Genomic DNA, 12,597 nt, shown 5'->3' with positions numbered 1-12,597 from the left:
AGTATGGGGAATCGAGAACCAGAGGACATAGGTTTAATATGAGAGGAGAAAGATTTAATAGAAACCTTAGGGGCAACTTTTTCCACTGAGAGGGTGATGGATGTATGGAATGAGCTGCCAGTCGAGGTAGCTGAGGCAGGTACCATCACATTGAAAAGACACAGACAGGTATGGATAAGAAAGGCGTAAAGGGATATGGGCCCACTATATGGACAAATGGGCTGAAGGGTCAACTAAATGGGTTAGATGAGGCATCTTGGTCGGTATGGGCAAGTTGGGCTGAAGTGCCTGTTTCCATGCTGTATGACTCTATGACCCTGGAAAGAGTGCAGAGAATATTTGAGAATAGAATCTTGAGCAAAAAAAACCCAAAGTGCTGGAGGAACTCAGTGGGTCGGGCAGCAATGTTGCCAGGACACAAGGGGCTGAGTTATAGGGAAAGGTTTGATTGATAGGATGGAATCAGACCATTCGGCCCACCGAGTTCACTCTGACCATTGATCACCCATTCACACTACTTCTATCTTATCCCATTTTTTTGTCCACTAGGTGCTATTTATTTACATAGGCCCAATTAACCTTCAAACTCTGCAACCTGCATTGGGGGGACTGGGACGATAGTTCATGAACGCAAGAGGCCGAGAGATGATCTTATGGAGGTGAATAAAATTATGGGGGTCATGGATAGGGTGAATGAATGCACACAATCCTTTGCCTAGTATTGAGGAATCAAGAACTAGAGGGCATAGTCTTAAGGTGAGAGGGGACTCGGTAGGCCGAAAGCCCTGTCCCATCCTTCATCTTTAAAGTAAAAATCTCTAAAACTAAAATCTGGGTGGAAAAAATTGGTTGTAAAGTCCCTTGGATGTACTTGAAAATGAGGTCAGGAAGTCATGTTGCAGCTTTGTAGAACTTTGGTTAGGCCGCATTTGGAAGACTGCGTGCAGTTCTGGTCGCCCCATTACAGGAAGTCTTTCCAGGTGAGGCAGAGGTTAACATAGAAACATAGAAACATAGAAATTAGGTGCAGGAGTAGGCCATTCGGCCCTTCGAGCCTGCACCGCCATTCAATATGATCATGGCTGATCATCCAACTCAGTATCCCGTACCTGCCTTCTCTCCATACCCTCTGATCCCCTTAGCCACCAGGGCCACATCTAACTCCCTCTTAAATATAACAATGAACTGGCCTCGACTACCCTCTGTGGCAGGGAGTTCCAGAGATTCACCACTCTCTGTGTGAAAAAAGTTCTTCTCATCTCGGTTTTAAAGGATTTCCCCCTTATCCTTAAGCTATGACCCCTTGTCCTGGACTTCCCCAACATCGGGAGCAATCTTCCTGCATCTAGCCTGTCCAACCCCTTAAGGTTCACCTGCACCTCATCCAACCTCATCTACTGCATCCGCTGTTCCAGGTGTCAACTTCTCTACATCGGCGAGACCAAGCGCAGGCTCGGCGATCGCTTTGCTGAACACCTTCGCTCAGTCCGTCTTAACCAACCTGATCGCCCGGTTGCTCAGCATTTCAACACCCACTCCCATTCCCAATCTGACCTTTCTGTCCTGGGCCTCCTCCATTGCCAGAGTGAGGCCCATCGCAAATTGGAGGAACAGCACCTCATATTTTGCTTGGGTAGTTTACACCCCAGCAGTATGAACATTGACATCTCTAATTTAAGATAGCCCTTGCTTTCTCCCTCCTTCCCCTCCCCCTTCCCAGTTCTCCCACAAGTCCTACTCCTACTTCTTTCTTTTTCCCGCCGATATCAGTCTGAAGAAGGGTCTCGACTTGAAACGTCGCCAATTCCTTCTCTCCATAGATGCTGCCTCACCCGCTAAGTTTCTCCAGCATTTTTTTGTCTACCTTCGATTTTTCCAGCATCTGCAGTTCTTTCTTAAACAGGAAAGATGTAGTGGCTTTGGAGAGGGTAGAGAGGATGTTTGCAAGAATGATGCCTAGATTAGATAATATTAGCTATAAGAAGAGGCTTGTCAAACTTGGATTATATTCTCTGGAGCGTTGGAGGCTGAGGGGAGACACGATAAAAGCATATCAAATTGAGGCTTAGATAGTGTAGACAAAATCTTGTTCCTAGGATGGAAATGTCAAAGACTTGAGGGCACGATATAAGGTGAGAGGAGCAAAGTTTAAAGGAGATGTGCAGGGCAAGTTTTATACACAGAAAATGGTGGGTGTATGGAACGTGCTGCTTGCGATGGTGGTGAAGGCAGACACAATAATAGCATTTGAGAGGGTTTTTAGGAAGGCACATGGATATGCATGGAATTAAAGGATAGGGATCACATGCAGGCAGAGGAGATTAGTTTAATTTTGCGGCGTTGTGTTCAGCATAGACATTGTGGGCCGAAGGGCCTGTTACTGCGCTGTACTGTTCTAAATCGTTCCTGCTACTCAGCAGAAAGATGAAACATGCTGCGGTTGCTGCTTCAGTGGGTTTAGAATTGCCAGTCTGATTACAGATAACGATGGTACAATGAGGATGTACTTTCCCCTTGTTGCAACTACTGTATTGTGGTTACTGGGGTAGACCCAAGCCATGTGCGGTTGGAATGAAGAGTTTGGCAGAACAGTGACGTAGCTGGTGGAGCTCAGTGCCAGCTACCCAGGTTCAATCCTGACCTCAGGTGCCCTTTGTACGGAGTTTGCACATTCTCCCTGTGACCATGTGGGTTTCTTCGGGTGCTCCGGATTCCTCCCACATCCCAAAGACACACGGGTTTGTAGATTAATTGCCCCCCCCTGTAAATTGCCGCTAATGTGTAGGGAGTGGATGCGAAAGTAGGATAACATTGAACTGGCGTGAGAAACACAAAATGCTGAGTAACTAAACAGATCAGGCAGCATCTCTGGGGAAGATGGATAGATGATTGATTGATTTATTGATTGATACTTTATTATCACATGTGCCATGTCACAGTGAAATATTAATGTAGACTGTGATGACGTTTTGGGTCGGGACACTTCATGTTCACAGTCTGAAGAAGGGCCCTGACCCGAAATGTCACCTATCCATGTTCTCCAGAGATGCTGCCTGATCTGCTGAGTTGCCTCGGCATATTGTGTCAATTTTTGGTATAAACCAGCATCTGCAGTTACTTTTTTTTACATTATAGAATTAGTGTACGTGGGCGATCGCTGCTCGGCGCAGGCTGCAAGTCCAGTTTCAATGCTGTATCTCTAAGCTAAACAAGCGACCTGAAATACTAATCAAAATCACCTTCCCTGGGTGAAACGTGTAGAGTTGCTGTCTTTTTCAGCGATTCAGCATCTGTAGTATCTTGTGCTATTCAACTATCGACAAGGGGCTTGACCCAAAACGACACATATCCATGTTCCCCAGAGATGCTGCCTGATCCACTGAGTTACTCCAGCACTTTGGTTCTTTTTTTGTTATTGAGTCATTGTCAAGTTCTGGTTTTTGGTTAACAGCCGGACGTTTAGTGAGGGTGGAAGATACTGGAGGCACAAGGCGTTAGCAATGGAGTTGTTTATTTTGGTAAAACCTGTTTTTATCCTTTGTATTTGTTTTATAAAAGCACTTGGTAACCCCTTCCACACTTCCCGCTCTTTATAATCTTTTAATTGCTGTAATGGATTTAAATAAGCAATAAGGGCAGCACCAGTGACGTGGCTTCAGTCCTGACCAAGGGTGCCATCTGTGCAGAATTTTTACGTTCTCCCTGTGACTGCCTGGGTTTTCTCCGGGCTCTCCGGATTCCTCCCACTCTTCAAAGACGTACAGGTTTTGTAGGTTAATTGGCTTAAGTAAAAACTTGTTCCGAGTGTGTAGAATAGTGCTAGTGCACGGGGGTGATTGGCGTGGACTCGGGTGGCGCTGTAAGTGGCAGCCTTGCCAACAGCCTGTATTGTCCCTTTCTTCTTATGTTTTTTTATTTGTATGTTTTAGTATATCTTTAGTTTTGTATTATGTGGGGGGGGGGGGGGGTGGGGAAACTTTTTTTATCTCTTCCCTCGATGGAGATGTGATTTTTTCCGTATTGTATCTCTGTCTGCACTGCGGCCTAACATCGTGGAGCTGGCGGTCCCTTAGGGATCGACTTCGGGAGCTCCAAACGCCCCGATCGTAGGAGCCTCGATCACTCCGATCCGGGGGCTTCGATCGCCGACTGTGGGAGCTTCAATCGCCCCGACGACGGGAGAAAAGGAGGAAAAATGTTAAAGTTAATGTTAATGTTATTCGCCTTCCATCAGAGTGAGGATTGAGGTCGCCTAAAAATAAGATGGACGTGCTGCGTGCGCTGGTGAGGACTCGGAGGGATTGCTGTGAGTGCAGTGATCTCAGTGTTTGCTGGGGCATCGCACCATGAGTCCAGTGCGAGTGTGGATGGCTTTCTGACTGTTCGGGTGGACAGGGACTGCAGAGTGTGTGACAGTGGTCAGTGCAACTCTGGCCACATCACGGTGAAGGAGTGTGTGTGTGTGTGTGTGGCCTGGACATTGAACTGATGGCTGTGGTGGCTGTTTATGTTTAATCTTCATGCAGTTTTGATATGACTATGTTAATCAAATTTCACTGTACCTTGGTACACGTGACAATAAAGGACCATTGGATTCGATGGGCCGAAGGGCCTGATTTCATGCTGTATCTCTAAACTAAACTAAACTAATCCTTGGAGACTGAACGCAAATGTCCTGCAAAACAGTTGCCCGATCTGCATTTGTTTGAGGAGGTCACACCACGACCCCCAAATGTAGTATAGTGTATTTGTCTGTTCTATACAGTTGGCCAACATGGACGAGTTGGGCCGAAAGGCCTCTTTCCTTGCAGTATGACTGTGTCCTTGGTTGAATAGCCTCTAGTTACTCATCAGTAAGGCCTGAAGGTCCAGGATTATCTACAAACAGAGGGCTATGCGATAAATATAATAATAAAAATTAATAGTCAAAAGAGGCAGAGTGCGGCACAGTGGCACAGCGGGTAGAGCCGCTGCCGCACAGCGCCAGACACCCAGGTTCAATCCTGACTCAGGTGCTGCCTGTGGAGTTTGAACGGTCTTCCTGTGACTGCATAAGTTTCCTCTGACATACAAAAATATTTCGAGTTAGTAGGTTAATTGGTCCTCTGTAAAACGCCACTAATGTGTAGGGACTGGATGAAAAAGTAGGATAACATAGAACTACTGAACATAGAACGGATGATCAATGGTTGGCGGGGACTCGGTGGGTTGAAGGGCCGGTTTCCATGCTGTAACGCTGGTCAAGAGGAACAAGGGAGGCACAGTGGCACAGTGGTAGAGTTGTTACCTTACATTGGCAGAGATCCGAATTCGATCCTGACTACAGGTGCTGTCTGTACATTCTCCCCGTGACCCGTGGGTTTTCTCTGGGTGCTCCAGTTTCCTCCCACATTCCCAAGACGTACAGGTTTATAGGTTAATTGTAGGAGAGTGTTGTTGTACGGGGTGATTGCTGGTCGGTGCGGACTCGGTGGGCCAAGCGGGCCTGTTTCTGCGCTGTATCTCATAATCTCCAAATAGTATCATTGCCATCTATATCTATATATTACTAAAAGTCTGATCTTGACCACTTCCTGTTTTTCTGTTTCATGATTTTAGAAAAAACGCTGCCACTTACAGCTGTGATTTTTGGCCATCTTACTCAGTCCCCCTCCGCTGCGCAGGACAAGAGGATTTTCCCCATCGATGAAAAATAAAAGAGTTATTAATGTTTAAAAAATGTTGAGATTCTCTCTGCTGCCCCTGCTGGTAGGAGGGGGGAGGGACTATAAAACCCGGAAATGTTGTGCCTCAGTCAGTCTCTGCAAGATGGGGGAAGTGAGAGGGTCATGTCTCTCAGTCTGAGCTGTGAATAACACTGAACACATGTCTACTAAACTGTATGTGTGGTTTTACTGATCCTTAATGTGGTTTGAAAATGAAAATGTGGTTGGTTCAAAGTAAAAGCACTGCAAATGGTTGGTGGGGCTTGGGTTGAAGTAAAAGCACTGCAAATGGTTGGTGGGTTGAAGTAAAAGCGCTGCAAATGGTTGGAAGTCTAAACTTGACAAACGTCCTGTTTGCACTGTATATTGATTTTAGATAAAACGCTACCACTTACGGCTGTGATTTTTGGCCATCTTACTCAGTCCCCCTCCACTCATTAGGTGCAGAGGATTCTTCCCATCAATGAAAAATAAAAGTGTTCTTCTTCTTCGAGTCCGTTGCAATCTCAGATGTCGTTCTGCCAGTATCTGGCGCAGGTCACCTGTGGCGCTTCGGCATCGTCATCTAGTAGATTGTTTGGGTAAGTATACAGATATTGGCCTACTGGTGGTAATAATATCAATTATACCATTCAGTGTTTCCCAGGCTGCACCACGGGGAGGTTTCTGTAATAGCAGCCTAAGGTGCTAAAAGTGTTATTAGTGTTTAAAAAATGTTGCGAATCTCTCTCCTGTCAACACGCCATGAAGGCCACACCTTTTCCGGTGGGAGGGGTGAGGGATTATAAAACCCAGAAGTGTGGGTGTGGCTCAGTCTCTGCATGATGCTGTGAATCAACTGTACACACTGAATGTCTACTGAACTGTGTGTGGTGTTTTGCGTGGTTTTATGGTGGTTTCACCCTGCTTGAAGTGGTATGAAACTGCACTTGAATTTGATGGCCTTGCACCCTGCTTGAAGTGGTATGAATCTTCATTTGAATTTGGTGGCCTTGCACCCTGCTTAAAGTGGTATGAAACTGCACTTGAGTTTGGTGGACTTGGATCCCGCTTGAAGTGGTATGAAACTGCACTTGAATGTGTTGGCCTTGCACTCTGCTTGGTGGTAGAAAAATTCACCTGAATTTGGTGGCCTTGCACCCTGCTTGAAGTGGTATGAAACTGCACTTGAATTTGGTGGCCTAGCACCTTGCTTGAAATGGTAGGAAAATGGATTTGAATTTGGTGGCCTTGCACCCTGCTTGAAATGGAATGAAATGAGTCAACTGCCAGCCCACCAGCCGTGAGTGAGCTGCCAGCACATCAAGCTTGAGGGACTGAGCTGCCACCCCAAGAATCCATTTGGCCCACAATGTCCATACTAGCCCTCTGGAGACTAGTCCCTTCGGCCCACAACTCCCATACCAGCGCACCAGAAAGCCCCTCCCCCCACTGGCCACCAATATTGGAATTGGTGGAGAGGTGGAATATTGCGTTGGGGGACCAGCCCTCCCGTGTGAACATGGGACCCAACGGGTCCCACTTAGTCTAGTATGCACTGAAAATGGAACAATGATATTTTTACTTGCAGCAGCACAACAGGTGCGGGCGTATGATTATTGTACAGAATGGTGGACGCAGGTAGGAATCGCTTGGGAATCATTGCCCACCATCTGATAAGAGATGGGAGACAGGTCTTTAGACTTTAGAGATACAGTGCAGAAACAGGCCTCTCAGCCCACTGAGTCCATGCCGACCAGTGATCACCCTGTATACTAACACTAATGTTGCACTAACACTATCCTACTCACTAGGGACAATTTACCAGCCAATTAATCTACAAGCCTGTATGTCTTTGGAGTGTGGGAGGAACCCGGAGCAACTGGAGAAAACCAACACGGTCACAGGGAGAACATGCAAACTCCGTACAGACAGCACCCATAGTCAGGATCGAACCAGGCTCTCTGGCGCTGTGAGGCAGCAAACTCTCTTGACTTGACTTGGCTCTACCGCTGCGCCACCGTGCCACCACTGTACACCTGTGTTACTAATATGACGCAAATGTTAATATCAACCCAAACTGTTGCTCCTCCAACAATTCATGCTGGCCTGGCGTCTGTGACCATGCCCGTAAACGCAGACTCTCACGCTGAGATGAAATCTGAGATCGCTGGTCAGGAATGACAGTCCCTGGAAATGTCGAGCTCAGCTGTAGAAATGCTCAGATTGGAAACTGACTGCATTCCATCCTATTTTTCCCAGAAGCAAGGATAAATTGACAGCTACAACTTGCTTGGGTGAATTTACGTGTTCAGTACGGTCTAGAGCAGCAGGAGGTTTGATTAGATCAAATGGGACAAATGTTTCTCACCTCTTCAGAGGAAAAGCCTTCAGAAGGAGGCACAGTGGTGCAGCGGTAGAGTTGCTGCTTTACAGCTCCAGAGTCGTGTGTTCGATCCTGACTACGGGTGATGACTGTACAGAATGTATACGTTCTCCCTGTGGTCGTGTGGGTTTCCTCCGGCTGCTCCGGTTTCCTCCCACATCCCAAAGACATGCGGGTTTGTGGGTTAGTCCCTAGTGTACAGGGAGTGGAGGAGAAAGTGGGATAACGTCAAACTGGTGTGAACGGGTAGACACAAAATGTTAGAGTAACTCAGCGAATCAGGCAGCATCTTTGGAGAAAAGGAATAGGTGGCATTTCGTGTCGAGACCTTTCTTCAACCAATGTGAACAGATGATCGAAGGTCAGCGTAGACTCGGTGGGCTGAAGGGCCTGTTTCCACACTGAGTCTTTAAAACTGAGAAAAGAGGTTTTGGACACACCTCAGCAATAGAAGCCACAAACTATTTCAATATTTCCAACTTCTGGCATCAATTATTGTCCAAGCATGTATTCCAGCAAGCATGCCTCACTTCCTTTAAGGTATGTTGTGCAACTTGCGTAAGGAAAAGGGTTGGGTATTTTTGGATAATTGACTACCAGAGCTGGCTCACAAATATATCAGTAAAATAATTTAGTTATGGTCTGCGTGTGTGTGTGAGAGAGAGAGAGAGAGGTTTGTGTGAGGGAGAGAGAAAGTGTATGTGTGTGTGTGAGAGAAAAAAGTGAGTGAGAGAGATGCGAGAGAGAGTAAAATATGTGTGGGTAAGTGTGCGTGTGCGTATGTGTGTGTGTGGGTTAAGTGTGTTTGTGGGTGAGTGTGTGTGTGTGTGTGCTGAGTGTGCAGGTAAGTGTGTGTGGGTAAGTGTGTGTGTGGGTAAGTGTGTGTGTGTGTGTGGGTGGGTAAGTGTGTGTGTGTGTGTGTGTGTGTGTGCTGAGTGTGTGCGGGTAAGTGTGTGTGGGTAAGTGTGTGTGTGTGTGTGTGTGTGTGTGGGTAAGTGTGTGTGTGTGTGTGTGTGGGTGAGTGTGTGTGGGTGAGTGTGTGCGGGTGAGTGTGTGTGTGTGTGTGAGAGAGAGAGAGAGAAAGAGAGAGAGTAGCAAATGAAAATCAGGAAGAGGGAGACGGGTACAGTGAAAATATGAGAGAGAAAGAAGACAGGAAAAATAGAGAACAGTAAAATGGAGACACAAGGAACTGCAGATGCTGGAAACGTGCTAGAGGAACTCTGGGTCGGGAGAGGGAATGGACAGACGATGTTTTGAGTCGGGTCGAGAGCAATTGGGAATAGGTTTTAGTCTGTGTGTGTGTGTGTGTGAGAGAGGGAGCGGGAAATGGGAAAACTGGAAAAAGTGAATAATACTATTGTTAACAATCTAACAAGTTAACTGATATTGAACGAGAAATGCTACACTTATTACTGAGGCTTGAGGAGCGGGATACAACTCTGATTCGGAGTCGGGTCTCTGCCAAGCTAAACAATGAAGGCAGGTCTAATGTAAGGAGAGTTGATATACTGCTTAGAGCTACGTTAGGTTTAGGTTGATTATTGTCACGTGTACCAGGGTGCAGTGTAAAACTGTGTTTTGCATGTTATCCAATTAAATCAGATAGTACGAGACATAAATACAATCAAGTACAATTTTGGTAGAGCAATGGGGAAGAGACAGATTGCAGAATGGGGCGGCACAGCAGCGTAGAGGTAGAGTTGCTGCCTTACAGCGCCAGAGACCTGGGTTCGATCCTGACTACAGCTGCTGTCTGTAAGGAGTTTGCACGTTCTCCCTTTGACTGCATGGATTTTCTCTGAGCTCCGGTTTCCTCCCACAATCCGAAGACCGACAGGTTTGTAGGTTAATCAGCATCAGTAAAAAATTGTCAATGGTACCGTTGTGTGGGTAGGATAGTGCTAGCATACGGGTTGATCGCTGGACGGCACGGACTTGGTGGGCCGAAGGGCCTGTTTCCGCATTGTACCTCTAAAGTCTGAAGAATATAGACACAAAAAAGCCTCTTCTGGAGCCTCCTCCAGAAAATCTCCTCTAAAGAATAAAGTTCTCAGCATTGTAGCACATCAGTTGCCGTGGCAAAGTCCAATGTCTACAATGACGTCAAGGTGTCTCTAAAACTGAAGAACAGCGATGATTGAGGAAGAAATGTCAGCATCGCCTTATCGATTGAGAGGGAATATTTTTTTGCAAAAAGTACAGATGTTAAACATATAAACACAGAGAAAAAGTGAGTCACTGTGCAGGATTGTAAGCAAGCAAGCAGCTACTATTTGCAAAACTGTTTTTGCAGCAAAAATAGCTCTTTGTTTTCCCTTTATCATATGACAGTGAATTATTAAGAACCTTATTAACAATGTAGCACAAGGATAGCGCGAACATTGACGATTCTGCCACAAGAACTGTGGACTCAGCAGCTCAACAAACAAGCGTTTTGTTATCAAGGCCGGTGAGGGATCAGTGTTGGTGTAGATTCACCGTGACTGGATCTTCTTAGAGATCAGTGTGTTTATAGATTCACCATGGATGAAGACAAAGTAGAGGAGTAACTCAGCGGGCCAGGCGACACCTCTGGAGAAAAGGGATGGGCGACGTTTCGGTTCGGAACCCTTCTGCAGACTGAAAGAGAGAGGCTTTGTTCTGGCCTTCTCAATCCTTCAGTCTGAAGAAGGGTTCCGACCCAAACCGTCACCTATCCATGTTCTCCAGAGATGCTGCCTGGCCCGCTGAGTTACTCCAGCACTTTGTGTCTGTCTACGGTATAAACCAGCATCTGCAGTTCCTTCCTGCACATTTTGTAGATTCACCGTGACAGGATCGCCCTTTAAGGGATCGGCGTTGTTGTAGATTCACCATGTGTCGTGCGGCGGAAGAAGGCTCCCAGGATGTGTCGCGGAGCCAAATGCCCAGGCGGGCCAAGAGCATTCCGGCGGGGGGCCGCACAAGAACGAAGAGGGACCCGGCAGGGGGGAGGGGGGGGGGGACATGAGGCGATGCCAGGAACATGAGGCATCTAGGCCAGTCACTGTTCGGTAGGTTTCAATGAGGTCCCCCTCATCCTTCTAAACGCCTTCTAGAGTTGGAGGAGGGAGCACTGTGAGGGGTGTGATGCAACAGTCAGGTCCCGATGCAAGAACGAAGCATGACCGCTTTCATGACCGAAATACTACAATGGTGCAGCTCAATGTTACAGGGGAAATAAATCCTGGACAGGCGACTGAGCACAAGATGAAAGGGGAGCCTTCAGGCCAAAGCTGATAAGTGGCTGCTTAGGAACCCATGGAAGAAAAATCACACGACAATGGTCGGCAATAAATAATATAAATGAACTGAACCGTAGAGAGGCAAAATTTATGTACACAATTAAAGGTACAATCTTTTGTGACTTGCCAAGTCTTTTTTGAATGGCTTAACTGAGTCGTTCCCAATTACTGGGTCATAAGAGAGGGAAAAAAAGAGAATATTAAAGAACGGTGGGAGCAAAGGGTTAGAAAGGAGATAAATGAGCTTGCAAGTCATTTCTTTGATGGAGTAGGGAGAGGCAAGAAAATGTGGGTTACTGTTGGGGCAGAGAGTTGGATTCATGTTCATTCGTCATAGGAGCAGAATTAGGCCATTCGGCCCATCAAGCCATTCAATCATGCTGATCTGTTTTTTCGCTCAATGATTCAATGGCACGTTTTATTTTTCCATATATTACACATGCAGGCGCTGCCATTTTTGGCATCATTTTTCAAAGTCCAAAGTTGGCCTGCGCGCTCGGAGTGCTGGAGCAGTTCCCGTAAAATGACGTCCCTCTCCTCTCCTCTCCTCTCCTCGCCCGGCCATCTTTGTGTCCCGGGAACGCCACCTGCAGCCGACCTTGAAGGCGCTGGAGGCATCACCCTTGTTCCTCGCGCCCGATGTCACCCGCTCCCTCCCACTTACACTACGGAATCATAGGCCAGGCTCCCATTAAACCTCATTCTCCTACCTTCTCCCCACAACCTATATCACCCTTACTAATCAAGAACTTGTAACTGGGACCAAGGGAAGATCGCTATCCCAGTACCAATGAAGTCTTCCATTGGCTTTCTTCTCCACAAATACTGCTTGAGATTTTCCAAGGTCTTTTTTCCAACATCTTCACTTTAGTAGATTTATTTTATCCAGGCTGTGGCTTGTTGAGCCTGCTCTGGCTGCTCTGGAGTGGGTCACCAACGTCTTGTACAGCTGTGGCAAGGTGTCCCTACCATTACCCTGCACCTCCTTTGCAAGGAAGGTTCCCTCCAACGGCAACCCCCCCTCTTTCTCTGCCACACGTTTTTCAGTGCTGATCTGAAATGTCAACCCTTCTTCTGTCTTCTGTTTGACTTCATTTGCTCTTCCTATCTTTCCCTTCCTAACAACCCATGTGCCACCATTCTTTGTTTCATGAGGAACACCTTGATTCCGTTAAAGCAACGTTCTGCTTTTCGATTTCCCCGCCAAAATGGACAACCTCACATTTCCTCACATAACCTCACATTTCCACTCCCTACAAAC

This window comes from Amblyraja radiata, chromosome 23 (genome assembly GCF_010909765.2).
Source record: "Amblyraja radiata isolate CabotCenter1 chromosome 23, sAmbRad1.1.pri, whole genome shotgun sequence".
In the NCBI taxonomy this organism is placed as follows: Eukaryota; Metazoa; Chordata; class Chondrichthyes; order Rajiformes; family Rajidae; genus Amblyraja; species Amblyraja radiata.
Note: the sequence above shows the minus strand (reverse complement) of the source record.